At 40.1% G+C, this 27,705-nt stretch overlaps 1 pseudogene; it reads left to right on the forward strand.

Annotated features, from left to right (window-relative positions):
- On the forward strand, nucleotides 1-26,729 carry LOC115385306 (GTPase IMAP family member 4-like; annotated as a pseudogene).
- Nucleotides 26,730-27,705: the final 976 nt, after the last annotated feature.

The following is a 27,705-nucleotide window of genomic DNA, read 5'->3' on the forward strand; positions in this document are numbered from 1 at the left end:
TTGTCAGTTAACTCAGAAAGTAACATTAATTTTAGTTTTTACAGTGAAAAAATTAAAATTAAACAGAATTCTCCAGTGAATTCAAGGACATAAAACAGTCGAGTACTGCACTTCCTGTTTTACATTGCTTTCAGGTCTGAGCTTTATATTTAGAATTACTGGCAGCCGTTTTTGTCCAGCATCATGGTATATTTCTGTTTCACATCAGAAGATAATCTGTGGAACAGTAATGTGAATAATTGTTCTTCATTGTGTGTTTGTTTGATCAGACTGCAGCCAGCAAGAACAAGATTAAAATAACAAACACACTCCAGCTGAGAAAGCAAATAAAAACAAGAGGAGGAAGAAAACTCACAATCAAGATGTTTTCAGCTGCATTTGCATCGATTCCTCTTTCAGACAGAACGGACGGTTGGTCAGACACTGGAAAATGGACATACTCGTACTGTTAATTTGTATTTATTTAATGTGTACTGTGCGCATGATGAAGTATAAAGGAACATTGGGAAATTATGTTAATACATAATTTGTTTGAAATCCAGCAGCATATTATTACATATGATTCATTGTTATGTCCTCAGAGTTTGTGAAGAGAGCTTGTGAGTAGAAGCTTCCTGATTAACTTTTGACAAGATATTCTGTTGAGGAAGTTAAAGTCACTGCTCGTCCCGGCCGTCATCGTTGCCACAGTGTCATGACAAATAAATTTATTTCTTCTTCTTTATTATTAAAAGCATAAATCAGACCATCATGCTTTATCTTATCAATTCCAGGGAGTCCTCACAAGTAACGCATTTTACAAAACACTGAAATATGTGAGAGTTGTCAAAAATATATAAGTTACTGAAAAATCAGTTCAGATAAAGAACAATAAATTATGAAGTCTGTGATGCTTTGGCATTTCTGATTGAACGCATGTTTTTTTTTAAACATAAAATAAATGTATGAAATAAGTATTCATATTTATAATAATACTGACGTCAATTTTTTTTTTTAATTTTCTTCTAGAAAAACTGAGAGTCGTCCTGTTGGGAAAAACTGGAACGGGAAAAAGCAGCTTTTGCAATACCCTGATTAGAGAACCTGAATTTGAAGTGGATTTTTCTTCAAGCTCTTGAACAAGTACCTATTAGACCAAAGAGAATGATCAAATCATCTTGATTGATACTCCTGGTTTCTTTGACACCGGCACAGAAAAAAACAAGAATCTCAAATCTCAGGCAATAAAGATTATGATAGAGTGCTCACCCGGACCGCATGCTTTGCTCATTCTCCTCAAAGTGGAGCAAGATCACTGAGCAAGAGATCCAGGTTATTACAAAAATAAAAGAGTTATTTTTCTGAAGAGGCTTTTGAACGTGCTGTACTGGTCTTCACTCAGGGTGACCAGCTTCCTCAGCGCAAGGAAATCAAAGACTTTGTGATTAGAAACAAGGATCTGGAAACAGCTTTTAGAAAAATGTGGTGGCCACTGTCATGTTGTTGATAATAAATACTAGAACAACAACTAGCAAGATCCTTACAGAAACAACCAGTTCCAGATCACACAGTTGCTCAACACGATTAATGAAATGGTGGAGCAACACAGAGGCTGCTACACCAATGAGTTGCTGAAAGAAGTGGAGAGAAACATCCAGGAAGAGATGAAGCAAACCGGATCCAGAGAGGAGGCAAAGAAAATTGTCTTAAAAATTTCCATAAGAAGGCAGCTAAACTGAGTACAAGGGAGTTACTGGCAGCTTTTCTTGGTCAACCAAAAAAGGTTGCTTTGGTTCTTGGAATAGCTTTTGGTGTTGTTGCTGTTGTAGCTCCAGCTGTTGGAGTAGCTGTAGGGGTAGCTGCTGGAGCTTTTGCAGGAGTAGCTGCTGGAGCTGCTGAAGCTGCTGCAGAGTTTGCTGCTGAAGCAGGGGCTACTATCAGAGGTCATGTAGCCAAGGGCGTCAGTTTGTTTTGAAAAGTGGGGGGGACAACTCGCTACTGGCAAAAAGTGACTTTGGAGCTGTGTGTGTGCACGTGTGTGAGCGCGCGTGTGTGTGCGCGCACATATAAAAAGACTGACAATATATGCGTTCACTCACCAAAGCTGAGGACTCACTTTAAAAGAAAGGCGCACCGTGGTTCTTCTTCTGGATAACCTTTTCAAGGACTTTCATTCATTTTGATTTCCGATTGTTAGCTTTAGCTTTAGCTTTAGCTTTAGCTTTAGCAGCGCCGAACTGTCACGTCTCCCTGTCAGTCTCTAATCAGGACCCGCCCACATCGGCAGCAGCCAATCAATAATAGATAAATTAAAATTGCTCGGTCTCATTGAACGCAGCACAGATATTTCAGCTCGTCTTAAAGAAATTATAACATTTTACCTGCAGTCCTTTATGTTGACTCCTGGTGGCGCTGTGCTCCACCTGCCTCTAATGACCAGTCACCACTGCTTTTGAGTAGTGCTTGAGATAGTGATTTTAACTGACTTTATTTTGGTATGGCTGCTGAGAATTATTTCACATTGTAGGCAATTGTCATGTTTTGAAAAAAAAAAAAGCCTCTGGCCTGAAACTTTAACCCAACAATGTTGAACTTCATGTTGAAATCAGCTCCATGTCAGATACATCAGCTACCTGTCAACTGGATTTACAGCTCAGAGAGAGCACAGAAACAAACCACTGAACTCTATCATCACTAATAGGAACAAGGTTAAAGCATTTCCAGAATAAAAGAATAAACCTCAGGTCACTGGAGGATAGTTGGAGTTACATTAGAACACATGCTGTTACCAGAACATATTATATCTGTGACTGGATGAATTTTGACTTCAAGCCTCACCATCCATTCCCACTCAAATAGAACATTTTACTCAGAGTAAATGGAAAATTTACAAAAACAGTCAGGCAGCCACAACAGAAACACCACAATGATCAGTCTGATGACTCTTTGTCAACTTTGCCACAAAAACCTGGTGAATCAGCAGAAGATGAACAGCAACATGAAGCCTTATTGAGCTTTGGAGCGTGATGTCACAAAAAAGGGGCGGAACCATTTTTAATGTTTATCCGCCATTTTGAAGGGGTACTACAAACGCGCTGCAGTGCAAACCCATTAGAAGTTGGAAAAGTAATGACAAAAATGGTTCGAAACTGCTGTGTTGCTGGTTGTAAGGCTCACTGGCATGACCGGAAGGGCAAAAAAATAGATAATGGGCTCTCTTTTTTTGGTTTTCCCGCTTGGAAGCACCGTATTATGGTACTAAAAGGCAGTGGCTTGCCTGGATTGCTGCTGTTAGACGTGTGGACATAAAGTTCGATGTCATCCCAAGATATCTCTTGATATGTTCCACACATTTTCATTCTGGTAAGTTCTTGGTATTGGTAATGAATAAGTTACTCTGTCATAAATTACTCTGTCAGTTAAACAAGCTACGCTAAGACTAGCACATGGCTAATTAATTATTCTAAACAAAGCCCTCCTGCTGCCACTCCCCATCCTGGCAGTCCGACTGACATTTTAGTGAGTTTTTCCACAATCACAGCATCACCTTTCAGGTGGAGGTAAATCAGGAGGAGCTCTTTGGAAGAATTAAAATGGGAATTAAAGGAGAAAAGGGAAACGCTGTCTGGAGGAAGTTTGCAGCAGCGATGAACAGCTTCATCTGGACGAACGGACCCAGTTGAGGTCTGAACAGATTATAGATCCGTTAATTTAACCCTGATGTTACAAATAATGAGGCTGACTCACGTTACACAGCTCAGAGTTTTATTGTTTTGTTTAATTATGTCTCAGAGCCAGACAGCGGCACCGTGGCCAGGTCTGCTCCCCACAGCGGGACGGTCCCACCGAGACACACCCAGCACCGGACCGGTGCCGAGCGGGACCCAGACCGAGCAGGACACGGGACCGAGTGGACCCGGGACTCAGGCCACCGAGGGCGGCGCGTGCCACCTGCTGTCGGTGCAGCTTAAATTAAAGAATAGAAGTCTTAATAAAATGTTTGACTAAACGTCCTCTGTCTGTATTTTATCTCCCTTTAGCTGATATGTTATTTTCTGGGCTGCTGGCTTCACACCACTGAGTAAATTAATAATTTGCTACACTTTAGAGTTTATTTACATTTCAGTAGCGGTTCTTCAGGTCCTGTCTCCTCCATCCAGCCAGTCGAGGCTCTGCTGGTTTCCACGTCGGCTCCTCTCGTGGCGCAGGCGCATCAAAAGTAACTCTATCACCCAGTGCAATATTGTTTAAAACTGCCAAAATAAAGTCCCATCTTTTCGGGGCTAAACAGCAGTGGGTCTGAAGCTGCTCCGCAGCAACGTGTGCTTCTTTGCGCACTGTTAAAACAGCTCCTCTCCGTGGCAGGATGGACTCAGCGAAGTTATTGAAAGTTAAAAATCCTTCATTAATACCACAAGAGGGGATATTATTAGATGTTCTGTAAGGGCATTATTTTATTTTTTATTCTTTCACTTTTTAATCTGCACTGATTATGTGCTGCTTCTGCTTTACAGCGTGTTTGAGATGTGCTTTTCACGCTCCGCCAGGTTTTTTTCTGCACTACACCGTAAATCCACACTGAGTCAAACTTGCGTACACGATGTCAGACCTGTCCTGAGATGTCGTAAGAACGAGGTATCCTAATTGTGCATCCGGACGCAATCGGTCGCGGTAGCAACTCTTTTCTTTTGCATTTTCAAGTGTTGTCATAGTTTGTTTTGATTTCTCTACCCCTTGAAAATGGCGCCGTCGTCCCATAATGCATTGCACGGTGACGTCGGTTCCAAAGCTCAATTGTCTTACCTTTGTTTTTGAGAGGTTGGAAACATTTATTATCATTATTATTAGCTTTAATTATTGGAGCAAAACTCTGACGTGACCTCTTACTGTTATGCTCTCTGGTGTTTCATGGAAGGTTTGATTCTGCTGTGCTGCGTTCACTGCCTCCTGTTTCCTTCTCTCAGTAATAAAATCTGAGGAAAGATCTGATCACAAATCAACATGTCAGAAAGAAAAAAGCAGCCGACATCAAAGGAGACAGTCTGTTAATCCACAGAATCACCATCAGACGTCCTCAGATAGCTTTAGACTGATCAAGCGAATGTACCAACTCTACACACACTGACATGTCTTCGTCCTGGTAAAGATGCTCCAGAACCATTAAAGAAATATATTAAAATACTAACTGAACCATCGACACAAGAACAAACACTACTGAACATCCAGGGTGTGTTAGACACAGAGAACCATCAGTCTCAGGAGGGTTTTCCATTATTTTATTTGTCCAGGAGCAGAGTTCAACAGAAATAAACACAGAGCTGCAGAACAGGTGACTGAAGAGGCGATCTCTGCACAAAGAAAGAATAAAATCACAGTTAGTGAGGTTATCTCCCAGGTTACAGATTACTAGTTACAACAGAAGTGCAATGTGTATTTATCTGATCAGGAGACCCTGGTTCTTTCTGGAGGTCCCAGTGGAGACCCTGGTCCGGCTCTAGCTGGTGGTCCAGTGTTCTCTTGTGAAGCAGAGAGACGCCTCAGGCTCTGTGGAGTCTGAAGACGAGGCTCTGCTCCACGAAGTCCCAGGAGAGGCTCAGCAGTGTGGCTGCCTGCCATGTCCACAGAGACCAGCTGGGAGGACGGACAAGGAGGACAGATGTCATGTCTTCATTAGTGCTTCAGAACGGCAGGACAATGGTTTTGGGCACTTTTAAAAATGCAGATGTTACCTTGTAGCCTAGAACTCTGGACCTGTAGGACCTCCAGTCCTCACAGCTGCAGTTCTGTTTGGGACAAAAGACAGTGTCTGAGTATGTTTAGCTCTGTTTTCTATGTTCAATATGAAATGTCCAGCGAGCTGTGAACCAAGTAAGTAAGTAAGTAAGCTTTATTTGTATAGCACTTTTCCCAGACCAGGGTCACAAAGTGCTTCACATAAAAATAATCTGTACAAAATAGAAAATACAAAATACAATCACTAAAATAACAAATATGCAAGATAAAACAGTACCATGCAGGCTAAAAGGCTTGTTCAAAGAAAAAGGTCTTTAGCTGCTTTTTAAAAGAATCAACATTGTCCAGAGACCTGAGCGAGCAGGGAAGCTCATTCCAAAGACGCGGTGCCACTGCCTTAAAGGATCTATCCCCTCGAGTTTTGAAACATGTGCGGGGAACCATTAACAAGTTTTGGTTGGAGGACCTCAAGCAGCGAGGGGAAACATAGGGATGGATCAGGCCCCTGATGTAGTCCGGTGCCTGCCCGTGTAGAGCCCGAAACGTCAAGACCAGGATTTTAAAATGTATCCTGAATGAAACAGGGAGCCAGTGCAGGTCCTTGAGTATGGGACTTATATGGGCTCTCCTACGAGTGCAGGTCAGGAGCCGTGCAGCGGAATTCTGGACAACTTGAAGGCGCGCCAGTTCTTTTTTGTCGAGACAGGTGAACAGGCTGTTACAATAGTCGAGGCGAGATGAGACAAATGCATGTACAATCAACTCCAACTCTTTGAAGGACACCATTTTGCGAAGTTTAGCTATATTCCGAATTTGGAAAAAGCAGTTTTTCACAAGCTGATTGGTGTGGTGTTCCAAGGACATTCCTTCATCAAAAATAACACCCAGATTCCTTAGGCTGCCTTTAACTGAACAGTTCAGGTCACCAAGATGGTGTTTTATGGCAGACATGGCGCTGTCTGGGGCAACAATCAGAGTCTCCGTTTTGTCTGAATTCAGCTGCAGACTGTTCACTGAGCCACTCCTTAATTTTGGCCAGACATCTCATCAGCGACTTAAGTTTTTCTGGCTCAGATGACTTAAAGGAGCAGTACAGCTGCAGGTCATCGGCGTACAGGTGGTAGGACACGTCACTGAACTGCTGAATCAGCTTGCCAAGAGGGAGGATATACAGCAAGAACAAAATAGGTCCAAGAACAGATCCCTGTGGCACCCCCCACTGACGCTCCACAGGATCAGACATCACATTGTCAACGTAAACACTGAAAGTTCTTCCAAACAGGTATGACCTAAACCAGTCCAAAACAGGACCTGACAACCCAACCCAGTCCCTCAGTCTGTTGATCAGGATGCCATGGTCGACTGTGTCAAAGGCAGATGATAGGTCTAGTAAAACCAGTACAGTGCATTTGCCAGAGTCCGCAGCCATCATAATGTCACTAGACACTTTCAACAGGGCCGTCTCGGTTGAGTGAGACTCACGAAAACCAGATTGAAATGTGTCGTGTATGTTGTGTGTCTTCAGAAAGGAAGCAAGTTGGACACAGACCACCTTCTCCAGGACTTTAGCCAGAAATGGGGTTTTTGATATTGGCCTGAAGCTCTTAACATCTGTTGGGTCCAAGCGTGCTTTCTTTAAATGTGGCTCCACAATGGCATGTTTGAAAGAACGTGGAAACACGCCAGTTGACAGTGACATGTTGAACATTTCTACAATACAGGCCCCAATCAAATCAAACACGTTCAGGAGGAGTCTAACAGGGAGAACATCAAGACTACTAGAGGATGGTTTCATTTTGTGAATGACAGATAAAATGTCCTCTTGCGTGACGGGCTTGAAAGATGCCCAGCATTGAGGGGGGGGGTCCCAAATGCTGAGGTCCTTGGCATGGGGCCAATGACAAAGGCAAACCATCATTTTTGCTCTGACCTTCTCAACAAAAAAGTTCAAGAACTCATCACTACTGATATTACAATGAGCCGAGGTGGCAGGGACAACAGGTGATACAATAGAACTGATTGTATCAAAAAGCACCTTGGGATTCTTTTTGTTGGAGGAAATCAGCTGATGAAAATAGGTCGCTCGAGCCTCCTCTAAATTCTTATTTAAGGAAGCTATGAGGTCCCTTAAATGAAGCCTGTGGACCTCCAGTTTCATAGATTTCCACAAATGTTCAGTTTGGCGACATGTTCTCCTTAGACTCAAAATTGCATCATTGATCCAGGGACAGGACTGTTTGCGGCACATAATATTAGTTTTAAGTGGTGCTACTTGATCCAGAATAGACCCACAGTGACTGTTAAAACAGTGCATAAAATCATCAATGTCAGTGCAGTCAGACAGAAATGCGTGGCTGTTGCCTCTGTGATAATCCTCCTCTCTGACTTCAGATTGGTGCGTGGACTCAGGTGGGGCACTTAGTTCAAAGAAGACACAGAGATAGTCACTCAGATGCACATCTTCTACACAGACTGTCAACATGCAGACCCAAAGAAAAAACAAGGTCCAGAGTGTGACGTTTGGTGTGGGTGGGGCCTGACACATGCTGTTCAAAGTTAAAAGCCTCAGTCATGGATAAAAGTTCAGTTGCTGGGCTGCATGTGTTATCATCAATGTGTAAGTTGAAATCACCCATAAGCACAACTCTTTCCAGGCGGATTATTGATGATAAAAAGTCAGAGAAATCCCTTAAAAAAGCCCCCCCCCCCCCCCCCCCCCCCCCCCCCCCGCTCAACAACTGTCGGAACCGCTCAAAAAGCACGCTCCCAAGGGGCGCTCGTCTCGGGCTCGCCTATGGCGCCTCCGAAGCCCGGGCCGGCCCTGCCTCTGAGAAAAAAACAATCCTGAAAAATAAACAAAAAAAGTTTTGTTTTGATGCAGGATACATTATGGAATAATTATATATATTTTTCATGACAGATACACTTTTTTTGGAGTTGTAAATGAACCATCCTTTCAGGTAGCAACTTTTGAAATGTTTCAATTTTGGAAACAGTTTTTCGAAAAGGTAAAAACGGAAAGGTTTTGTTAAGAGTACACTATTTCAGTATAGTAAGTGTAAAACCTCAATATAGGATGGGTTGAGGAATTTTTTTAAATCACTGTAAAGCAATGTGAAGCTGTCAAACTTTCTCTACATTAATAATTGATCAGTGATCAGTGGGAATGACTGGATACTTTTGAGTATGATGACAAGTAGATTCATTATGGTTCTGGATGATACAGAGAACTGAAAGTAATTTTTGAAAGTCATTTCAGTTTCTTGAAACGTGTTTTAATTTCATTCATTTCAATAAATCAACATGTTTCCACTCCCTCTGTAAATCAGGAGTTAAATGAACATGTTCCACGTCTGTCAGCATTCATTGTTGTATATTAATGTCATCGATTACTGTTGCTTATCTAAAACTTCAGTCCTGATCACTGTACAGAGATTTTTTCAAAGCTTATCTTGTTTGAAATCATTTTTTTGCTTCCTGCTTCTTTATGGAAACCAATTTGTAAACGTAACATATTCCTTCACTATGAATGTTTTCATTCAGTTTGTGTATCGATTGTATGTATTTTATGTATTTTTTGTAGTTTATCTGGAAATCACTTGACTTCTTTACTTAGTCAGAAATAGTAAATGCAAAGTCTCTGAATGAATTAAATAATGGAAATAGATTTAATGTTTGGCGTGATTTGAGAAATATTTTGACTTTAGTTAATTTGTGATGTAGCTTGGTGATTTTATTTTCACACATGCAGTAAAATCATACCATTGTGATCTTTTTTTCTCATTTAAAGCATAAAATTTCCAGCTCTATCCTAGAACATTTTCTGAAATGAAATACATAAATGAAATGGCATCATTTCTGTCTCTTGTGTTTTGTAACAGTTATCTAACCCCTGAGAAATAGTTTTTCATATTTTTTGGTTTTCCTCTGAAGGACTTCCATTATGTTACGTTCTATTTGCTATAGAGAGGTATTTGATTTGTTGTCATTTTTTTGTGTGCAGTGCAAAAAGCATCTTGCAGTAGAATGCAAACAGTACTGCTTGATTTACCCGCTACAGCTGGGCTACTCAACCCGCGGCCCGCGGGCCGCATGCGGCCCGCAAGCTGTAACGGTGCGGCCCACGGCTGATTGTAAGCAGTGAAAAAAAAAAAATCGACTTTTAATGAGGAAAAAAACGTTTCTGATATGCGGACACCAGAGGGCAGTGTGTTTGACCTCCTGACAACAGGCAGATAAGTGTTGCAATTGTGGGGCTGTACCAGCTGGGAGCGGTAATGCGCCAATAGGCTGTTTGCTCACTGCCGAAAACAAAAGACTCAAAGAAGACCGATCGCAGTGGAGTTCATGGCTGCCGCCGGTAAAGTTAAACTAAAGTTATGTGATGAACACAGGAAAGTTCAACCGTCATGGGAGGAAGAATTTGCTTTTCTGGAGGTAAATAACAAGCCAGTGTGCCTTCTTTGCCAAAAACCGTCCATTCCTAAACGAGCGAATCTTCAGCGTCACCACGACAGCTGTCAGGAATTTATTACAGTAGGACTGCACCACTCAACCTGTGACAACACTGACACTGTTCTGTCACTGAGACACTTCCGAAAGTTTTGTTTTTCTTATTATAAATCCTACGTGAATTTGACTTTGCTAAGAAATGTGATACATCGTCCTGATTTCAGGTGAGGGTAATTGTTTTAGCTGTGACCTTCTGTAGGGCTGCTGTTGTGCACAATTTCTGTGAGTAATGCACACCTGTGTGTTTTTCTTCTGTCATTGTTCTCCAAAAAGTAAGTCACCTGCAGAGCTATGTTTGTATGCTTTACAATGATTGTTTTTTTTTTTTGTTTGTTTGTTTTTTTGCCACCGGTGATCTTTTTTTGTGATGCACAAGATTTAATTTTTACTTCATTTATTTTTTGCAGGAGTAGGCCAATTATTTTTGTAAAGAATCCCTTAATTTATTTACTTTTTTGTGGAAAAAGACCTGCTTTTTTGTTGTAATTTAGTGAATTTCTCAAACGCATTGCTTGAAAAATATTTAAAATACTTATGTTTTGTAACAAAAAGTGCTCGTATGTATAGTAAGTATATTCATATTTTGTGAATAAAGCCTCATTTTATAATTTGATATCTGACTTTTTTTAAATGTCATGCCATTTCACCTTTTTGCTTTTTATTGGAAATGCAGAAAACAGCCACAAATAGATCTATAAGGCTTAGTGTAATATATTTTCAACAAAGTCTTATTTTAGTTTTACAAAAGACTAATGTAGTTGTCTTTTTATTGTAATGCATTTAAAATTTCATTATTGAATATTAATTACATTATTTAAATGTCTTTTACATAATTCAGTCATATAAATTAGCAAACCTAGGTTGCGGCCCACGCAAACAGAAATGTTTTTCTATGTGGCCCTCGAGCAATGGTAAGTTGAGTAGCCCTGCGCTACAGTGTCAGAGACTGCAGCACTATTTTAACTTTCCAGAGGACGTGAAAGAAGGATTTTGCCGTCTCGTCATTTAGCGGGCTATGTTAACTGGATTGGCTAGCCACAGAGGACACTGTGACACCCAAATTCTACATACTTGGTGTATGCTCCGGTCCGCTCTGCTCTGCCCCTCGCAGCAAATACATTCTACGTCTTTGCATCCAAATATAATGGAAAAATAATGGGGAACGCACATTCAGCAGTAGTGAAAATCCCAGCAGCGCGTCAGAGGTACTTTTACTGCGCGTTTTGGAGTTTTTGCAGCACATCAGCGTGTTCTGGCGTCGGTGGCGCGTTTTTGCGGCCAACGCTGAAGTTAAGAAATCTGAACTTCCGACACTGCGTTTTTGCGGTAAACCAATCAGAAAGCATCTCGATGGTGAGGTCGGTCAGGAAGCGGGGACCGGAAGAGATGCACTGAAAGCGACACTCATCCTGGCGCAGCTCCTGGAGCAAATGGTGACACTCACCAAACTCCGACCGTCTCTGGATAATATCGTATACCCAGGCACGGCGTACTGTCCGCCGACGGCGTCGTTGTCTGGCTTTATTAAGCAAATAAAGCCAAGCCACTCGCTTAACAGGGTCAGCCATGATGCCATGCAAACACAGGAAATAAGGCTGGAAGCCCCTCCTTTCCACCACCAGTGTTGCCAACTTAGTGACTTTGTCGTTATATTTAGCGAGTTTTCAGACCCCTCTAGCGACTTTTTTTTTTTTAAAAAGCGACTAGCGACAAATTTAGCGACTTTTTCTGGTGCTCTGGAGACGTGACAGGACGTCTCCACTGTCCTCAACGTGCAGTGGGTGCTGCTGTGAGCCCCTCCCCCTTCCCAAAGCACTCACAAGCGGTCAGTCTCACGCAGCGCTCCCTGCTGCAGTCAGAGCAGAGAGGAGACCCACACCGCTCTGCCTCCACACTTCAAATGAATTGAGCGTGCGCAAATCCGCCACTGCTCCCATCTTGGGTCACAGAGCGGGATGGACATGTAAATGTTTCTTCACTGTCACACTTTTGTCAGTTCATTTGTAGTTAGAAACATATTTAGGGTGTTTTTAGCTCACTTTTAGCTTCTCCCATGACGTTATTCCTCTCTCCTACAGCGTCCATTACAATTACATGCAAATGGCCAATTATGCAAATTAGGTGATGACATCATCTAGCGACTTCTAGCGACTTTTAGGACAGCCAATAGCGACTTTCCTTACTGGGGAGTTGGCAACACTGTCCACCACAGACTCGCTTCTTCAACATGCCACCTACTTTTGGGGGCCCGGCGTTGTTCAGTGTCGGACCTCAAAATTGACCCACGTTTTTTGACGTAAAAACGCGTTCGGTCTGAATGCAGCTTGAAATGTCTGTATATCACTGCAGGTAGCTGGTAACCCAATGACCGGCCGCTAGCTAGCTCCTTAAGCTCAGACCGGCCCGCCCACGGGCCGGTCACCTTCTCCCGAGGCATTTATCAAATGTCCAGACGCATTTTGCAAATTCCACAGACACACTATATACTGTTAGAAAGCTGATATTCTCATGAATCTGTCGGTATAAGCCACTTTCAGATGTGATTACCACAGCGGGTAATATAAACACATTTGTCCAACAAACAGCAAATAAAGTAAACAGCGCAACTCACCTTTGGAGGCTCATAACTGATCACAGACGATCCATAATCCAGATAATCCAGCAAAAACTGCCACAGTCCAAATGTATGCATCCAGACAACGCTAGAAAGTATAGCCTTTTGTCCAAAACATGTCTTGAAATAAGCAAATAATCCAGAATTAGACGTGCCACTACGCGCGCACGCGGCGCGTCTCTCCGCGTGCGCGTCCAATAATAATCCATATTTTTATCAGATACTTTTATCCAGACCTTTATCACTCGCACTGAGGATATCCAATATGGCGACTGATCGGTTTCCGTTGCTTCATCATATTTCAACCGATCAAGTGACTCATCCCTCCCTCCGATGGCGAACCAGCCAACTGTTGCTGAGACTGATGGACTCACGTCATTGGTCGTCATCACTCGTCATCAACGTATTCTGAGCCAATCACGTTGGTGGAAACGTTTGACTGACAGGGCTGGTAGCCAATGAGCTTGCTGAATGGCTGGCTGGCCCGCTAGCGGGGTTTTGTGACTTCTCAGACATCTGCTGAGGGATGCACCTGCTGTCTGTCCCTGCTCCTCTCAGTCTGAGTGCCTTATCCCACACTGAAGCCTATCTGAAGTGATTTTTTGAGTACTTTAAGAGTTTTTGGAGTGAAAATAATGTAAAAACGGGCTAAAACCAACATATACCATTGTACAGAGGGCATCCAGAGGGTATACAGAGGATGTCCAAAATTGACACCGCCAAGGCATAGCAGTACAAATACATGTGTGAAACACTCATTTCTTGTAGTACTGCTCTGACATTTTGATCTGAACTATGTAAGAACCCAGGCTTTAGCAAAATTGTGTTTTCAAGCTCTCACAGTGCCTCCACACTTATTTCCAGGTGTTTTATGAGGGGAAAAAATTCAGGCGAGAATGAAATTCATCCTAATTCAGTGTGCTGCAACATAAATAAATCTGTGCCAGTAGCACCTAGAGTAATTCTGACTGCACTGGGTGAAAATACAGGCTGTCAGCTTTCAAATGAGACCCCAACCATGCATGTACTCCAAACAGTTCAAGAACAGCATTCAGTTTACTTTGGGTACGTCTTTAGTTGAACTTTTAGGTGAAAATGGCCCCGAGCCTAAAGGGCTAGCCGCTGTTGACCAACTACTGTTACCCTGTTACTATCAGTCCATGTAAAAAACATTTTTTCAATGGATATTCTTTCTAGTTTCAACATGATTGAGTTAACAAAGCAGTTTTGCATTGCTGCGTGCGGTATTTATTCAGTTATGGGAAATTACGATGTCATTCCTGGCTGCAGGAGTTACTGTAACTGGTTAGGGTTAGGGTTTGCCAAGGTCTCGCCACAACCTCGCGACTGCCACATCATGACCTCGCCTTGAGCCAACCTGTGGTTCTGCTGCCAGGCTGCAGCCCTCGTGGTTTCCTGCACTGAGTGAACCCGTTCAATCATCAATCCTGCTTCAGTCTCTCTGCGTTTGGGTCTAACGGCACACCGACCATGACACGTATTTCCTATCGGGGCTTGGGGCCTTTCTGTGTGGAGTTTGCATGTTCTCCTTGTGTGTGCGTGGGTTCCCTCCGAGTACTCCGGCTTTCTCCCACAGTCCAAGAAAATGCATGTCAGGTTAATTGGTCACCCTAAAAATTGCCCCGAGGTGTGAATGGGAGTGTGAATGGTTGTTTGTCTATGTGTTAGCCCTGCGACAGACTGGCAACTTGTCCAGGGTGACCCCGCCTTCACCCACAGCAGCTGGGATCGGCTCCAGCCACCCACGACCCTGAAAATGAGAAGCGGTTTAGAAAATGGATGGATAGATGGATGGTTTCCCTGTCAACTGGCAAATGGTTTTCTTTCACGTCCCTTGTTGTTGGTAGATGTTAAAAACCAGACAAAACACCATGTCAGACCTTTTATGAGTTTGATTTCAACATCTGCTGCTACCAGCAGCATCAGCAAGTGCAAAAGGAAGTCAGTCACCAGTTAACAAGGAAAGCTGTTAATTTTTAACACTGTATTGACCAAAGGTTATCAGAGGTTTTAGCAATGGAACACACACACACACACCCACATCATAAAATGCTCAGTCAAAGGACACGTACACACAATTTAATGTGTGTCAGATAAACACCTCTTAAATCTGGGTCATCAAACAAATTAAATCAACAGATGAAAACTCTTAACTGACAGTAACAGTGTCAGATGTCAGAAAATAACAGATTGACTTCACACTGATGAGGTTGATGTCTCTAATAGAGTCACGTGGCATTCATCAAGGAGCCAGTCTTTTGGATACTGTTTTAGATTGTTTTGGTAAATGGTTGAACTGTGAACTTCCCAGATTGTCAAGATTGTCTCCTATAGGGGAGAAAACTATGTTACCTCATTTAAGCAAACATATTTTTAGAATATTACAAACTGGCCTAATAACCTGTGCAAAGGACCATTCTGAAGTGTTGGAGAGATCCCAAAATCCCCACTCTGAATTTGTGGAAAACTCAGATAATGGAAGGAGTAACATGTGAGAAGATGTTGGGGAGATTGAACAATCAAACTGATGTAATGAACGAACAATGGGATGGTTTTGGCAGATTTATATTCTAGACAGAATGCTGGAATGTATAAAGACAATAATGATATGATAAAAATGTGCTGCATCAATGTCTGTGCTGTACCCCGGATCATGGACTGCCCTTCATATGTGCATATATATTTAGAAATATATTCAATCACTTGCTGACCTGCTCATTTTCGTTTTTCTTTTTTCCTTCAAAAACCTCTGTCTTTTTTTTTTTTTTAGTTCTGTATATTTGCTATAATAAAATCGAAAACTTAATAAAATTTGAATTATACAAAAAAGGAACCAGTCTTTTGAACGGCTCTTTCAAATGAACGGCTCCTCATGAACCAGCTCCCTTCAAAGAGCCAGAGATCCCAGCTCGAAACGTCACCACACCTTTGATGTTGGCTGATCAGAAAAAGACCCGCCTGCTTGTGCTTCTCAGTCAATCACAGCGCAATGAATGATGAACTTCCTTTTCCAGTATACTCACTTCCTTTTCCACGATACTCACTGGCACACATATATTCTTGTCTTACATGCATGCATACTTCTCTTACATTGATATATTTTCTTTGTACATGTACATACTGTACAATGTTGTTTTTGGCAGCTTATTTTGATTTAGTTTTAGTCGTTGTCTTTTGGACGAAATGCTTATTAGTTTTAGTCACGTTTTAGTCATTTCTACACTTCATAGTTTTAGTCTAGTTTTAGTCATTACAAAAAGGCTTAAACAATACATGAGGAAAAAGACAGACAAAGGAAATTGTAAACCAAACAAAAAATAAAATATACTTAAATGGCACAAAACCAACATAACACATTGATGCCTTTGAATATTAAATAAAAAACTGGACTTATTTAATACTTTGCAAACTCAATGCAGTGGTTATATGAGCTCTGCCAGACAGAATGAGAGGACTAATCGGAGTTTTGCTGATACTTTCAAGCTATTTTTATAATGTCCATGCTGATATAAAAGCTGAGATCTTTTATTAAAACTGGTCTGTTGTTCATTCATTCATTCATTCACTCATTCATTCATTCATTATTCATTTCATTCTTTGAAAAAAAAATGAAAAGGAGCAGAAAGAAGTAAAACTTATCGTGTCTGCCCCTACCAACACAAAATAATTGACAAAACAATAGTTTACATCAAGAGTTGATTATAAACATAACCATTTCACAAGATATTTACAAAATCAACATAATCAAAATCAACATATAATAATTTCAATAATTAATTAAGTAGCATCATATCTTTTAAATAATTGTTCTTTTAAACATTTCCTGAAAGTATAAATGGACTGAGACATTTTAATTTTACAGTCATGCTTGTTCCATAAACTGATTCCTTGGATTGTGATACATCTTTCTTTAGGTTTGGTTCTTGACTCTGATAATGAAAAGATTTCGGTTCCTCGTAATTCATATTGACTTTCTCTCTTTTTAAATCTGTTTTGCAAGTTATCTGGTAATATTTTTTGTTGAGCTTTATACATAGTTTTAAAGAGGTTGAGTTCCACCAATTCATTAAGTTTTAAAGATTTCAATTGTTTAAATATTGGATTTGTGTGATCCCTGTACGCACTTGTATTTACTACACGAATGGCTCATTTCTGTATAAGAAAAAGTGGTTCAATATAAGTTTTACAGGCACTTCCCCATATTTCAGCACAATAGGTCAGATATGGAGCAATCAATGAGTTATACAATAGAAACAAAGCATTCTTATTAAGTGATTCTTTGACCTTATGCAACACAGCAATGGTTTATGAAACCTGTGTTTTAACATGTTCTATATGAGATTTCCATGTTAGATGTTCATCAATCAAAACACCTAGGAACTTGATTTTGTTTGTCCTTTTGATTGCAGTACCCTGTACAGTCAATTTTGTGTCAACATCTTTGTTCTTGCAACTAAAAATCATAGATTTTGTCTTACTAATGTTTAAAGACAGTTTGTTAGCACTGAACCATCTCATAATATTCTCAAACTCATTCTGTACAATGCGTAATACTTCATTTACATTTTCACCAGTGTAAAATAAAGTGGTGTCATCCGCAAACAAGATACATTTTAATAAATTGGAAACAGTTGCGATATCATTCACATAGAGCAGAAAAAGTATTGGTCCAAGAACCGATCCCTGAGGAACTCCACAAGTTACATTACTGTATGTAGAATTTATGTTGTCGATTTGGATAAACTGTTTTCTATCTTTTAAATAACTTGTGACCCATTGATGAGCAACTCCTCTTATACCGTACCTATATAATTTGTTCAGTAATATTTCATGGTCTGAGGTGTCAAATGCTTTTTGAAGATCTACAAAGATACTCACTAAAACACATTTCCTGTCCATGGCATTGGTGATTTCTTCTGCTCGTTCCATGATTGCTGTAGTACGGAGCCCCGGACATGACATGGTAAAAAAAAAAATTAAATTGTGGCCACGAATTACTAATTCGTTCCCACGAATTAATAAATCGTGCGCACGAATTACTAATTCGTTCCCTCGAAATAATTAAATCGTGCGCACGAATTACTAATTCGTTCCCACGAATTAGTTATATCATTCATATACTGAACAGTTCAGTAAAGTTGGCAGCATATTGACAGATACAGACTTTCAGTCTCAATAACTCTTTAACAAAATGTCAGCAGCATACAAAGGGCGCCTGCATCCCATCGTTGTGAGGTGGACGATATGCTACAAGTTTCATTTTTATTAAAAAATATCTGTCTATCAAGCAGCAGAAACAATATTGATTTCAATCAGCACCCGGTAGTGCTGCGGGCTTCAGGGACCGTCTACAATTTACAAGACGCTGCAACAGTGAAGACAAACACCATATCCAATAAATTTGATAGGAGACAAATGAAGGTTGTAGCGATTATGGTGACACTGTAGTAAATCCCAGTGGTGGTATTACGTTTTTTTTTTTGTTGTTGTTTTAGTTGTTGGGTTTTTTTTGTTTGTTTGTTTTTTTTAGCTATTTGTCTTCACTGTTGCTGCGTCTTGTAAGTTGTAGACGGTCCCTGAAGCCCGCAGCACTACCGGTGCTGATTGAAATCAATATTGTTTCTGCTGCTTGATAGACAGATATTTTTAATAAAAATGAACTTGTAGCATATCGTCCACCTCACAACGATGGGATGCAGGCGCCCTTTGTATGCTACTGACATTTTGTTAAAGAGTTATTGAGACTGAAAGTCCGTATCTGTCAATATGCTGCCAACTTTACTGAACTGTTCAGTATATGAATGATATAACTAATTCGTGGGAACGAATTAGTAATTCGTGCGCACGATTTATTAATTCGTGGGAACGAATTAGTAATTTGTGCGCACGATTTATTAATTCGTGGGAACGAATTAGTAATTCGTGGCCACAATTTAAATTTTTTTTTCCCATGTCATGTCCGGGGCTCCGTATTGTAGCTATTGAGTGGTTTGAGCGAAACCCATATTGGCTGCTACTTAAAAGTCTACATTTATCAATAAATTTATTTAATCTAATAACAAACAATTATTCTAAAATTTTTGGAAGCTGCGGGAGTAACGATATAGGTCTATAATTTGAAACATCGTTTTTATTTCCTCTTTCATAAAGTGGAATTACTTTGGCTATTTTCATGTCATCTGGAAATGCTCCTGTTTTAAATGAAAGATTACAAATGTATGTAAACGGTTCAATAATAACATCTATAATGTGTTTTATCAGTGACATACTCATATCTGTATAGTCATTGGACTTTTTATTCAGAAATTTGTGAACAATAGTCAATATTTCGCTCGCTTGTACTGCCTCAAGAAAAATGCTATTCACATTATTTGGCATAGTTCTAAAATCAGTTCTTTCATGTGGAATATTTTGTGATAAACCGGGCGCCATGTTCACAAAGTAGTTATTAAATTCCTCTGCAATTCTATTTTTTTCAAAGATATCAAATTTGTTCTTAGTTATATAATTTGGAATTGTTGGTTTAACCTTGCCTGTGTGCAAAACTGTACTAATTACACTCCATGTGTTTTTTGTACTGCTTTTGTTTTTGTCTAATAATTTAGTGTAGTAATCCCTTTTCTGTTGTCTTAGGATTGATACCAGTTTATTTTTATAATTTTTATACCTAACCTCAGCTTCTTTTTTTCTTAGTTTTAGAAACATTCGGTAAAGATAATTTTTTTTTCGACATGCATTTTTCAAACCATTTGTCATCCATGGGTTATAAAAGATATTATTTTTGTCACCACAGGCATGAATTTGAGTTGTTTTACAATTTTTGTAATAAAGATTGATAAGTGTTGTCATGAAAATATTATAAGCATTATTTACATCCCCTTTATAAACTTAATTCCAGTCTTGTTTCTTTAAATCCTCTCTGAAGGCCTCAATAGCTTTGCTTGATTTATCTCTTATAATGATTGGAGATTCCATTTGTCCAGAATTAATACAGTTTTTTTTAAAAAATAGTAAATACTGGCAAGTGATCACTCACATCGGTCATAAGAATGCCACTGTTATGTTTCTATGTTACTGATTTGAACTGGTAAGAGTAACTGCCTGTTATGACTTTTGGAGGAGCGATAAAACCAATACTGAGATGGTTATGAGGAAAATACTACCATTAAAACAACTGATATAAGCAAAATTAGTTCCTTGGGTACACTTGATGGTATGAAACACTTTGAAGTCTTCAAAACTGAAATGACAATTATAACTTGAGTTTCATAAACTTTGTAAGTATTCCTTACCTGAATTTTTATATTCATACATTATATATTTTATACAAATTTTAAACAAAAGTGAAAATACATTTCTTCAAAATAAGACAACTCCTGAATTATTTTTAAAAAAGAAAAGAAAAAGAAAAAGTAAAGATTTATTAGGTACTTGGGGGAAAAAAACCTTCACTAATCAATGGTGGGCTCCTATTGCCTGTTCACAGTAAGAACAAGCAGTCAAAGAGTGGGATTAGATCCTCCATGCAGCGGCAGCAAGTGCAAAAGGAAGTCGGTCACCAGTTAACAAGGAAAGCTGTTAATTTTTAACACTGTATTGACCAAAGGTTATCAGAGGTTTTAGCAATGGAACACACACACACACACCCACATCATAAAATGCTCAGTCAAAGGACACGTACACACAATTTAATGTGTGTCAGAAAAACACCTCTTAAATCTGGGTCATCAAACAAATTAAATCAACAGATGAAAACTCTTAACCGACAGTAACAGTGTCAGATGTCAGAAAATAACAGATTGACTTCACACTGATGAGGTTGATGTCTCTAATAGAGTCACGTGGCATTCATCAAGGAGCCAGTCTTTTGGATACTGTTTTAGATTGTTTTGGTAAATGGTTGAACTGTGAACTTCCCAGATTGTCAAGATTGTCTCCTATAGGGGAGAAAATTATGTTACCTCATTTAAGCAAACATATCTTTAGAATATTAAAAACTGGCCTAATAACCTGTGCAAGGACCATTCTGAAGTGTTGGAGAGATCCCAAAATCCCCACTCTGAATTTGTGGAAAACTCAGATAATGGAAGGAGTAACATGTGAGAAGATGTTGGGGAGATTGAACAATCAAACTGATGTAATGAACGAACAATGGGATGGTTTTGGCAGATTTATATTCGAGACAGAATGCTGGAATGTATAAAGACAATAATGATATGATAAAAATGTGCTGCATCAATGTCTGTGCTGTTCCCCAGATCATGGACTGCCCTTCATATAGAAGTATGTGCATATATATTTAGAAATATATTCAATCACTTGCTGACCTGCCTATTTTCTTTTTGTTCTTTTTTCCTTCAAAAACCTCTGTCTTTTTGTTTTTTAGTTCTGTATATTTGCTATAATAAAATCGAAAACTTAATGAAATTTGAATTATAAAAAAAGGAACCAGTCTTTTGAACGGCTCTTTCAAATGAACGGCTCCTCATGAACCAGCTCCCTTCAAAGAGCCAGAGATCCCAGCTCGAAACGTCACCACACCTTTGATGTTGGCTGATCAGAAAAAGACCCGCCTGCTTGTGCTTCTCAGTCAATCACAGCGCAATGAATGATGAACTTCCTTTTCCACGATACTCACTGGCACACATATATTCTTCTCTTACATGCATGCATACTTCTCTTACATACATATATTTTCTTTTTACATATACATTCTTGTATTAGGAGAATATATGAATGTGAGAGGCAAAAGTATGTGTGTGCTTAAAAATGAAAATATATGTATGTGAAAGGAGAATATATGTAATATGTATGTACAAGAAGAATGTATATTTTTAACCTTTGAACCACAATGTATGTGTGTGAGAGAGAAAATATATGTATGTGAGGTGAATATATGTGTGTGATAGGGCCAGAATGAATTATGTCTTATACGGCCTGTAACACCCGCCAATGTAATAATGCCCACAAACGTAATAAACCACAAACGTTATAAAAATGGCGGGTGTTACATGGCCCCTTATAAAAAAGATTGTGCAAAGGACTTACTGGAAATCACCTGACAGCAGACAGGAAACCAAGCAGTGTTTACGACAAATGGAATCTGGAACCACTGAGCTCTTATCAGATTGTATCCACAAGAACAAGATTAAAACAACAAACTACAACAGAAACAGCAGGTCAGAGCGAGAAGACGAGTAAACAAAGCTCACAATCAAGACACTTTCGCTACACAATCATATTTGCACAGATTCCTCTTGGGACTGAATAGAAGGTAGGACACATTTATCCTCAATTTTATTATTCTGTTATTATCCTCCATGTTCTTGGGTTTAATTTTGCCATCGAAATACAATATTCTGAAGGACGGCGTTCTGGATTTCTTTACACTCGCACTGCCAAAACATGCTGCAAGTGCAAAGTTAACTTCTACCAAATTTTAGAAGACTGCAACTCTCTGTGTGTGCGTGTCCGTGTGTGTGTGTACAGGTTTTTCTATGCGTGTGTGTGTGTGTGTGTGTGTGTGTGTGTGTGTGCGTGCGTGCGTGTGTGTGTGTGCACATGTGTGTGTCCCACCCAGATCCAGAGATTTTTGCACAGAGCTGGTATCGGTGTCTCTGCTTATCTTCAAACAACACTACTTTGTCAGTTAACCCAGAAAATAACATTTACCTCAGTTTTTATCGTGAAAAAAATGCAAATGAAACAGAAATGTTGTCAAACCGAATTCAAGGACATAAAACAGTCTCGTGCTGCACTTCCTGTTTTACATTGCTTTCAGGTCTGAGCTTTTTATTTACAATTACTGGCAGTCCAGCATCATGGCATTTCCGTTTCACATCAGAAGATCATCTATGTAACGTCAATGTGAATAATTGTTCTTTGCCGTGTGTTTGTTTGATCCGACTGCAGCCAGCAAGAACACGATTGAAATAAACTTACTGCAACTTAAAAAAACCAAATCAGAACAAGAGGAGGAGTAAAAAAACACAATCACGATGTCTTCAGTCACATTTGCACCGATTCTTCTTTCGGACAGAAGGGAAGGCAGGTCAGAGACTCGAAAAAGGACACACTGTTTGTATTTGTTTAATGCGTACAGAGCACATGGTGAAGTATGGAGGAACATTGAGAAACTAGAATTTGGCACTCAGAGAGCGCAGACCTCCGCCACGGCTCAAATAATTCACCAACAACAATAACAGCACCATATATAATCAAACATTGTGATCGGGGGTGTGATCGGAGCGGAGTGCTGCGGCGTGCAGTGCGTCTCTCTCTACCCCTCTCTTCTTGTGTGTGTGTGTGTGTGTGTGTGTGTGTGTGTGTGTGTGTGTTTATCTGAAAAGGAAAACCGAAAAGCAACATAATTTATGTTATTTTACTTGATTTTAATTTGAAAATGGACCAGATTCTCCCGTATTTTGCATTCCCGACTTCTTGTCTGGTGCGATTGCTCTGTCCAGCTTTAAAACTGGTGGTCAACGGCGCGTGGGTCGTGGAGAAAATAGAGAGGAGCGGAGATAGGTTAACAGGGGCACTGATCTGAAAGTCGGTGCGCAGCAGTTCCGCTTCGGCGCGCGACGCGTCCTGTGTGAACCAGGCGTTTGTCCCCCCTGTCGGCGGGCCTGCCCAACTATGTGAAAGCCCTATCTCTCAATGATAAAGAATCCTTAAAACAATTCCTGGATCCAGACAGTGATCTGGATCATCACCAAAATTTAATGGATTCTAAGTTAGCCCAAGACCCACCTTTCCACAAAGTTTCATTGCAATCCGTCCATTACTTTTTCCGTAATGTTGCTAACAAACAAACCAACAAACCGACGTGATTCCATAACCTCCTTGGCAGAGGTAATTATGTTTATGTTAATTTTTTGTTTGAAATCCAGCAACATATTACATGTGATTCATTGTTATAAGTCCTCAGAGTTTGTAAAGAGAGCTTGTGAGTAGAAGCTTCCTGGTTGCAACATTTTTAAACATCAAGAGATTCTGTTGAGGAAGTGAAAGTCACTTCTTATCCCAGCTGTCATCACCTCCACTGTACACAAATAAGTTGATTTCTTCTTCTTCTTCTTCTTCTTCTTCTTCTTCTTCTTCTTCTTCTTCTTCTTCTTCTTCTACTTCTTCATGATGAGAACCCTAAAGAAGACCATCATTCTTTGTCATATTATTCCATGGAGTCTACACCGGCAGTATGTTTTAGAAATCAGGGAAATGTGTCATAGTTATGAAATATATATAAATTACTCAAGAGTCAGTTCAGATAATGAACAAAAAATAAGGAACTCTGTGCCGCTTTGGCATTTCTGATTGAAAATATGTTTTGTGATAAAACAAGTATCTATGTGTTCATTAATCCTGATATTGGTTCTTTTTCTTCTAGAAAAACCTTTGAGAGTCGTCCTGCTGGGAAAAACCAGAACAGGAAAAAGCCAGTTTGGCAATGCCCTGATTGGAGAAAAAGTGTTTGAGGTGGATCATTTAGCAAACTCTGGTACAAGTAAATGTCAGGCAGCCACCAAAAGAAATGGAGAAGGTTGATACTCCTCCTTTCTTTGACAACCGCAAAGATAAAGAAGATCTCAAACCTGAGATAGTGAAGAATATCATAGAGTGCTCACCTGGACCTCATGCTTTTCTCATTGTACTCAAAGTGGAGAAATTCACTGAGCATGAGAAGGAGGTTATTACAAAAATAAAAGAGGTGTTTTCTGAAGAGGCTTTAAAATATGCTGTGTTGGTCTTCACTCATGGTGACCAGCTTGATGATGGAAAGACGATCAAAGAGTTTGTCAGTGAAAATGAGGATCTGAAAGAACTTTCAGATAAATGTGGTGACCGCTGTCATGTTGTTGATAATAAATACTGGAACAACAACCAGCCAGATCCTTACAGAAACAACCAGTTCCAGATCAGACAGCTGCTCTTCACGATCAGTGAAATGGTGAAGCAACACTGAGGAGGCTGCTACACCAATGAGATGCTGCAAGCAGTGGAGAGAGACATCAGAGAAGAGACGGAGCGAACCGGATTCAGAGAGAATGTCTCAGGTGCTTTCCTCGAGAATACAGCTGGTACTAACCCAGGAGGGTCAAGGTTTTCTTCAATAGTTTTTGGTGTTGCTGGAGCAGCAGTTGGAGCCTTAGCAGGTCCTGTCGGGGCCGCTGCTGGAGCTGCTGCAGGGGCCGCTGTTGGAGGTTTTCTCGCAGCATTGAGGAGATGAAGGGAGTACAGCTGAGACAATGCGTGAATCATTAGACAGAGAGAGCCAAAGGCTGAATAGAAGAGCAGGAAAGAAACAAACTGTCAGTTGATCTTTATTCATAGACACATTATGCAATCATATTTTTTTAGACTGCAGATATACTTTTTTCTAGGGATGTGCGATACCACTTTTTTTCAGACCGATACCAAGTACGAGTACTTCATCTTCAGTACTCACCGATACCGATACTTGCATACCGATACTTTATATACATAAAATGTAAAATAATGCAATGACAGATTATTTTTGAAGATGAATTTTATTTCCAATAAAAAGGCAGCCCAGCCACTACGTTTAAGTCCAAAATAATAGTCTGAAAAATAAAACAAGCAACTCTGAGTTTGCACTTATTTAAATGAAATTAAGTGCAAGATAAAAGAGTTTTCTCTGAGTTTTACACTTTACATAAACTAAGGTTTTTAAATGTACTAATTTTAATGATTTTTTTGATGAACTAAAGTCAAAGATAGAAAAACCCCTGAGTTTAAAGAGTTGCTCGTGTTATTTGTGCTGCTCTCGGATCTCTGCTCTTCAGTTTCTCGGTCTTCTGCAGAGTTTTCTTTTTTTCCAGCACAACAGCGTCAGACTCTCGTCCACAAGCTTCGCCCTGAGGTGTTTAAACAAATTACTAGTGGTAAATGAACAACATCGCGCACCTCCTTTAGCAATTTTAGCATTGCAGAGTTAGCATTCTGCAAAGCTCGACTCGTTTTCACTTATATAAAAGAATTTCCACACCGGCGGAGTTCTGGTGAGACGACCGGCCTTCTGAATTCATCCTGTTGTCTCTGCTCTGGATGAGACTCATGGAGAAGTCAGCCCGCTGCAGTGTAGCCCTGCTCCTGTCAGCGACTCCAGAGAGGAGCTTCTTCCTCTTCATGTTTGTCGGCAGCTTGCATCCCATTTGGTTGCACTACCGCCACCTGCTGGTGAGGAGGGCTTACTACGCGTGGGGTTTTCTTGCCGTGAGTATCGGTGGCTGGTATCGGTAGCCTTCACGAGTACCCGATACCTTGAAATAAGGCCAGTATCGGCCCGATACCGATACCTGGTATCGGTACTCGCACATCCCTACTTTTTTCTGACTCCAGCCACCCACGACCCTGAAAAGAACAAGCAGTAGAAAATGGATGGATACATTTTTTTCTGTAATGGTGGATGAAACGTATTTTCAGGTAACTTTTGAAATGATTCATGAAGATCGTTTGAAAAAAAGGAAAGAAAATGGAACGTTTTTTTTTTTCAGTGTAAGACTCAGTATAGAGAGTGTAAAATGTCAATATAGGAGAAGTTAAGGAATTTTTTCAAAGTCATAAAACAATTTTAAGCTGTCAAACTTTCTATACAGTAATAATTGATCAATGGTCAGTGGGGATGATTGGATACTTCTGAGTGTGACAACAAGTAGTCTCATTTGGGTTCTTGATGATATAGAGAACTGAAAATAATCAAATGTTTTGAATTTCTTTAAAAATGTTTTGATTGAATTCACTTTAAGAAATCAATGTGTGTCCATTCCGTCTGTAGATCAGGAGTTAACTGAACATATCCCAAAACTTCTGTCAATCAGAGCTGGTCCGGGCATCTCCGGCGCCCTAGGCGACCCCTATAAGCGGCTCGTGCCGAGAGTTGTTCCGTGGGGGGCAACGATTCCGAGCGATGCCGAGAAGTGCGCTGCTCACACGGACTGTCAGAGCGGCGCAGAGCAGTGCTCACACGGACCGTCGGGACACCCCTTGTACAGCCACGGCGCCCCCACCAGTGCGTGGCGCCCCAGGCAGGGTATTGTTTCGCCTGTAGGACGGACCTGCCCTGCTGTCAATATCTATTGTTGTACATTAATTCAATTCAATTCAGCTTTATTTATGAAGTGCCAATTACAACGTTTCTAGACACTTTTACAGAGAAAACCCAACAGATCCACATGAGCAGCATAAGCGACTGTGGAAAGGAAAAACTCCCTTTTAACAGGAAGAAACCTTTGCAGAACCAGGCTCAGAGGTAATTCAGTCAATTACTATTGTTCATTATAAAAATAATTACTGATCATTGTACTGAAAGAGATTTTATTAGTGGTGGGCGGATCGATCCTAATATCGATAATATCGATACAAAAGTTAGTATTGGTATTGTATCGATTCCAGCATGTTGAGATCGATATTTTTTTTTTGTTTGTTTTGTTTTTTTCTACTCTGGCAGAGTTAGCGCAGCCTCTCTGTCAGGCCTCAGCTGTGGGGTGAAATTTTTGCCAAAACCTCACCAACACAAAAAATGTGTTTTTTTTCACAGCCAATGATTCACAAACAAACTCAGTGTGTTTTGCAAAAGCAAAATGTCATTCAAAACTAATGCACTTAAGTTTGTTCATCGAAAAAACACTCCAAAAATTAAAAAAATATATATCTGCACTTACATTAAAATATCCTTCAAGTGCAAAATAAAACCTTTCAAGCACAAAAAACTTTGTTATAAAAAACAATTCTGCAAGTAGGAAAAACAATTGGCTTTAATCATGCAAAAACTCATAAGTTTCACCAATATTTCCTCACGGTCCGCTCACGCCACTCCTCCACGA

The sequence above is a fragment of the Salarias fasciatus genome, unplaced genomic scaffold, assembly GCF_902148845.1.
Source record: "Salarias fasciatus unplaced genomic scaffold, fSalaFa1.1, whole genome shotgun sequence".
NCBI classification, from domain to species: Eukaryota; Metazoa; Chordata; class Actinopteri; order Blenniiformes; family Blenniidae; genus Salarias; species Salarias fasciatus.